Consider the following 6,000-nt stretch of genomic DNA (forward strand, 5'->3'; position numbering starts at 1 on the left):
TTCTGACCACTGGTGGGAGGGGCTTAAGGCCCCTCAGCCCACCCCCACTCTGGGATTTAGGACCCAGTCCTCCTGGGTTCTCAGATGACTGATACTGCATTGGGCTTTGGTTCTGGCAACAGGGTTTCTGCCTCTGACCCAGGCTCAGCCCATGTCTTATCAATTCTGCTTAGTCTTGCCAATCCCTGTCTCAAGGACCAGAGTGCTGAACCCAAGGCTGGGGTCCAGCTTCCTGCTCTAATCTCACCCTGATACTTGGCCACCATCTGCAATCTTCCTCTCCAGGCATTGTATTTTGCCTTTCCTCTCATCTCCAGCTGCACCCCACCTGCCACCTCTCTCTCTCTCCAGGGGGACCATCTGCTTCAAAGCCCCCTATCTTCTTGGGCTGTGCCTGGTTATGTCCCATTCTGAGCCTGGTTCCTCACTTCTAAAAGCGGTGGCTGGAGACTTCCCTGGTGGTGCAGTGGTTGGGAATCCGCCTGCCAATGCAGGGGACACGGGTTCAATCCCTGGTCCGGGAAGATCCCACATGCCGCGGAGCAACTAAGCCGGTGCGCCACAACTACTGAGCCTGCGCTCTAGAGCCTGTGAGCCACAACTACTGAAGCCTGCGCGCCTAGAGCCCTTGCTCCGTGACAAGAGAAGCCACTGCAATGAGAAGCCTGCGCACCTCAACGAAGAGTAGCCCCCGCTCGCCACAACTAGAGAAAGCCTGCGCCCAGCAACAAAAACCCAATGCAGCCAAAAAATAATAAAGAAAGAAATTTTTTTTTAAATAAAACTATATATTTATTTTTTTATTAAAAAAAAATAAAGCGGTGGCTGGAGCAATGGTTTTTCCAACTGCTTTAAACTATAGAATCCACTATTTCAGTGAGATCATGAATCGTAACATAGAAAAATGATAAAAATGGGATTTTCTGGCTGACTCCACGGGGGCTATGAAACCTTTAAATTTTTCTTAGGATAAAGCCCAGGGCCCATACCATGATCTGAAAAGCCCTGCATGGCCTGAAACCTTCCCATTTCCCTGTTTTATCTCAGTCACTGACCTGCTTCTAATTCCTTACACGACTCAGGTTCCCTCCACCCCAAGCTCTTGAAACCGTCATCCTCTTTCTCTGAAGCGCTCCCTACCTGCTCCCCTTCACCTCGTTAGTTTCCATTTGTCCTTTGGATTTTATCACTTAACCAGGAAGCCACCATGCCCAGCCACCAAACCCAGGCTGGATTCTCTGACATACGAATGCATGGCCCCAGTGCCCTTCCCCCCTCTTTTATGTCTGTCTGACTTTCTTTCTGAGGGCATGGATTCTGTCTACTTTTGCTCACCACTGTCTACCCGTCACAAAATAGCTTTGATGAATATTTTATGAATGCCTGAATGTGATGGGAAGCTCAGAAGCCCCCTGGGCTGACCATTGACTTCTCCAATTTCCACTGGATCCTGATGGAAAAACCCCTGGACTGAATCACTTGTATTTTTTGAGCCTGAAGCTTTCGAGAACTCTGGTTGCAGTCCTAGTGCATATACAATGAAATAGGATGGGCAGGTAGGCAGAGTGGGTCTTCCTTCCTTTAGACTTTATCTTCTGGGCCCAGCTCAGGATCTAGGGCAGGAGGGGGGTTGGGTTACATTCTTGTCCATAGCCTTGTTTCCAATGACACTGCTCTTCAGTGAAATGGCAAAGACTTTGGCCAACACCACTAACAGCCCAATCTCATTCCAACCGACTCCATCAACTAAATGCCTTGGCAGGACTGAAAGTTGACTGTAGCAAAACCTCTTGAATGAAAAAATAAAAAATCTTGAACTAGTCTTTCCTTTCATGGGGTGGAAATTTCCATTACAACAGTACAGCTCCGGTTAGCTTCTGTGGTTCCCTTCTCCAAGAAATGGAGAAACCCGGGCAAATCTATGGGGGAGACCAGAGCTTGGGGGATAACGAAGCTTAGGGGCAGCGTTCATAAGGTTAGATGCCTATAAAAACTGAGAGAAAATGCATATGAGTGAAGTGGACAGTATGGCATATCAGGGAAAAAACCCATGCCAAACTAAGGGGCATGCTCGCCTATTCACAGTACGGGAATATGGGTCCTGGGTTGTGAACTCTTCTGATTTTTCTAGGGATGCCTGAACTTGCGATTTTTCATGCAAACGTCTTCCATGTTAAATGCTGGAATAATTCCTTGAAAATGTAAAATATTTCCTGGCCAAAGCTAAAAATGCATGTGGGTTAGTTTTGGCTTGTAGACTCCCTCTTCTAATTAGAAGCTTGGAAAAAAGTCCAACTTCCTTTGCCTCCCCAGGAGTCCTTTGAATTGGAATGGGAAAACCACGGTGAGAAAGGGGATGGGAAAAGAGGAAATGTGGGTGAGGGCGCTGGGCTGGCGTATGAGTGTATGAACACCCACTCTCCCAGGCAAGACAGGAAAGAGAGTGCCTCCAGGGAAGCTGACTAGACCATCATGGTGTGTCACTGACATGGGAATGACATTAAATTATCACCACTCGAGTGCCTTCTCCTGTTGTTGTTTGTGTTCCAAAATGTCCCAATGAATTTAAAAGGAGTGCTGTGTTCTCTTAAAGGAAAAAAACCTAATAATGTTCTGTCCTTGATCAGAACCCACTCAGGAAAATGAGTGCTCTGAATGGGAGCCCTCCCTCCTCCTCTCTGGGGGAGAGAAGGAAAGAGGGAGAATTGACTAAGGCTTTTGATTAGTTCATGGAAAAATTTTGTTTGTTTCTTTTATTATTGCTTTGTCTTTCCTCCAACAGAAATTGACCTGATAGATCTCAGAGGAGAACCAATGGAAATATGTGGTGTGTGCATTGGGGCGGAGGGTGGGGGTAGGGTAATGGTTTATATTTACTGAGAGGCTTTCCAGGTGGTGGGACCGTGTTACGCTCCCACCTTGGTTCACAAATGAATGATATTTTTTGCTAAATAGGTGCGTGGTATCTGCAACTTCACAGGATGTATTTTTCCACTGACTGACCTCCTTCCCTCCTTCCCTCCCTCCCCCTTTCCTTCCCTTCCCTTCCCTTCCTTTTCCTTCCCCTTCCTCTTTCTCCATCCACTCCTTCATTCAGTAAACATTTACTGAGCATTCTCTCCCTCTCTGGCAGTGTGCTGGGCAGAAGGGAGAAGATACACCTAATTCAATCACATCAGCTGCACAGTTGAGTGACATGAATCCATCTACATGAGCTCAGATAAAGAAAGAAAGTTAAATAATTTGGGCAACTTGGCTTAACGTTCTACAAGATGACTAAGCAATAGGTCACGAATATCTGCCACTCTCTTAGTCTCCAACCTCTTGCGCCTCTCCGAGTGTGAGCCTCTTGCAAAGAGGGAGTGATTTTAGATCGCAATGTTAGAAAAGTGTGGTGGAGGACTCACTAAAACTCATTTCCTGTTCCTCCTGGGCATAAAGCTAGACTCCACATCCCAGCCTCCCTTACAGTTAGGTACTGAGTGAGTCCTGCCTATGGTTGCGTCACTTCCAGACCCAACGCATTAAAAGCCCCTGTGTCATCCTCTGTATTACTCACTTCTCTTCCAGATGGATGCTGAGGACCCATCAAGGAACTCAAGACCCAAGGTTCTTGGTAGAGCCCCAAGAGAGAAGGAATTTACATGCCTGAATGTCCATGAGGAAGGTTACTTGTTGACTTGGAATGTCTTCAATAGACATTTTATAAGCAAGATAAACTTTTAAGGGTCTAAGTACACAATTTTGGGGTTTGTTATAGCATCTTGCATTACTTATACCCTAACTAGTATATCAGCTCTTTCACCAAACGAAGAACTGATCATCTGTGGCAAAACTGGATTAAAATCCAGCCATACTGGACAGATAGGGAGGAGGTGTGTGGTTCTCCAGTGTGGCTCCATGCTATGTAATTTTTTTTAACCTTATAAGCCGACCTTAGAGCCTCGACCATGGATATAAGGTGTGACTTTTCTATGTGGAGCATTACCTGTTCATAGACAAGGCAATTCAAGCTGAGGCAATGATTTGGTCAGCTGAAGAAGTAAACACCTCAACTCCCATCTTCCCAACACGCATGACTCATAACAATTTCAGTTACCTGGGCCGTTTCTGCACAAGGAGATGTTTACCTAGCCTTCATTGACAAAATGATTATAGCAAAGAATGCCCAGGCATTCTTTCAGAAATCCACTCAGTCCTGTCCTGGGGTCAGGCTGGAACTCAATTCACCCCAATTTCCAGCCCATGTGGCTTTATTACTCATCTTTAAATAGAGATAAAAATACCAGTTTCAAAGACTGTGGGTTAAACACACACACACACACACACACACACACACACACACGCTACTGTGGTTCATACACAGTACCCTTCTTTAAGTCAGAGCCCAAGAATGATCCTTCAAAGATCGAAGACTAGAAAACTTTAAAAAATGTAATAATATGGTGATGATGTTGGATAACTGACCCTCCCTCAGGTAACACCTATAAACTCCAGAGCCACTGGAAGGTAAACAAAAATACACAGACTTGTAAGAGAGTCAAAACTTGAAAGAAGTAAAATAAACAAGGGTTCATTTGTTTGCTTTTGTGGCTTTTAGCTTTAGAGCAGGGTGAAGTCAGTGCTACTTGGGAGAGCCAAAACTCCAAGAAAAACTTATAGTCTAAGGAGGAACAGAGGAAGGAAAAACAAAGAGAAAAAAAACAAACAAATAAAGCTACTAAAACAGAAGATTCAAATTCACCCACATCCAACACATACCTTAAATGTTAATATGATGACAGGTGCCATTTACCCTGGACCTACTATGTGCCGGGTGACTTATCTGCATTATTTAATCTGATCCTAATAACAACTTTGTGAGAGAAACAGTCCATTTCATGGTGATGAAGGAATCAATGGTCAGGGAGATTAAATGTCTTGACTAGAGTGTGATGTTAATAGAACCAAGATGTTAGGTCTAACTGCAAAGCTGCTGATAGTTCTATAGCATTCTTCCTCTAGGGTGGTTATCAGTACTGTGGTGTCAGAGCAAGAAAAACGGAGTGCTGCATTGCCTCTTCCTTCCTACTACCTCATGACAATTACAGTGGGTATAAGTGACTTGAAAAGCAACAGGAAAAGAGCAGCATAAGAGAAAATACCTGTCCCAACATCGACCTTCAGTGAGTGACCTCATATAACACCCCCTCGTAGAGCTAATATTAAAGTTTATGCTTTTCGCTTTAAACAAAATTTTAGATGCATTAAGAAGGAAATAAGGGTTGTCACGGTTCAAAAACCACTGGATTCATTCCATAGATACCTATTAGGAATAAATTGTCCCTGGAGTTTTCAGAATAAATTATTGTGGCTTCATCAGGCATAGAAGATTAGCTCTAGATCCAATGCTTCAGTGCCATTTTCAATTTTCTGTGCACAAAGAGATGGCTCAGTTTCTCTGGGTTCCTCTACCTTTCTCTGATAGTTTAGTTTAAAACAAGTTTCTCTAGGTTATGTGACAGCACCTCAAATGCGTACTGCTTCCTATTTCCTAGAATATTCCGATTACCCTCATTTCCCATAAAGACAATACAGTATGGACGCGGGACCATCTCGCTGTCTTGACACAGACAGTGTTCAGCCTGTTCTCTCTGGGTTTTTGAGTTTTTGCATGTTATTGGTGGCTGCTTAGTGCTAGTCAGATGGCTGTAGTTTTGGATCTTGACTCTCCATCTTATTAGCTGTGTAACTCTGGCCAAGTAATTTTACCTTTCTGAGTTTTTGTTTTCTCATTTTCAAAGTGCAGACAATAATAACAGTACCGACTGCATAGGACTTTTGGAAGCTTAGGCGAGATAATGGATGTAAAAGACATAAAATGGCTGGCATGTAGGACACACTTCATTAAAAGTTTAAAAAAATTGTACGCTATGCAGAACTGTTGTGCCATAGGTAGAGGAAAGAGCTACTATCTCTGTCCTGGGGTAGGAATTGAGAGAAAAGGAGATGGTTCTGTAA

This window comes from Phocoena phocoena, chromosome 13 (assembly GCF_963924675.1).
Source record: "Phocoena phocoena chromosome 13, mPhoPho1.1, whole genome shotgun sequence".
NCBI lineage: Eukaryota > Metazoa > Chordata > Mammalia > Artiodactyla > Phocoenidae > Phocoena > Phocoena phocoena.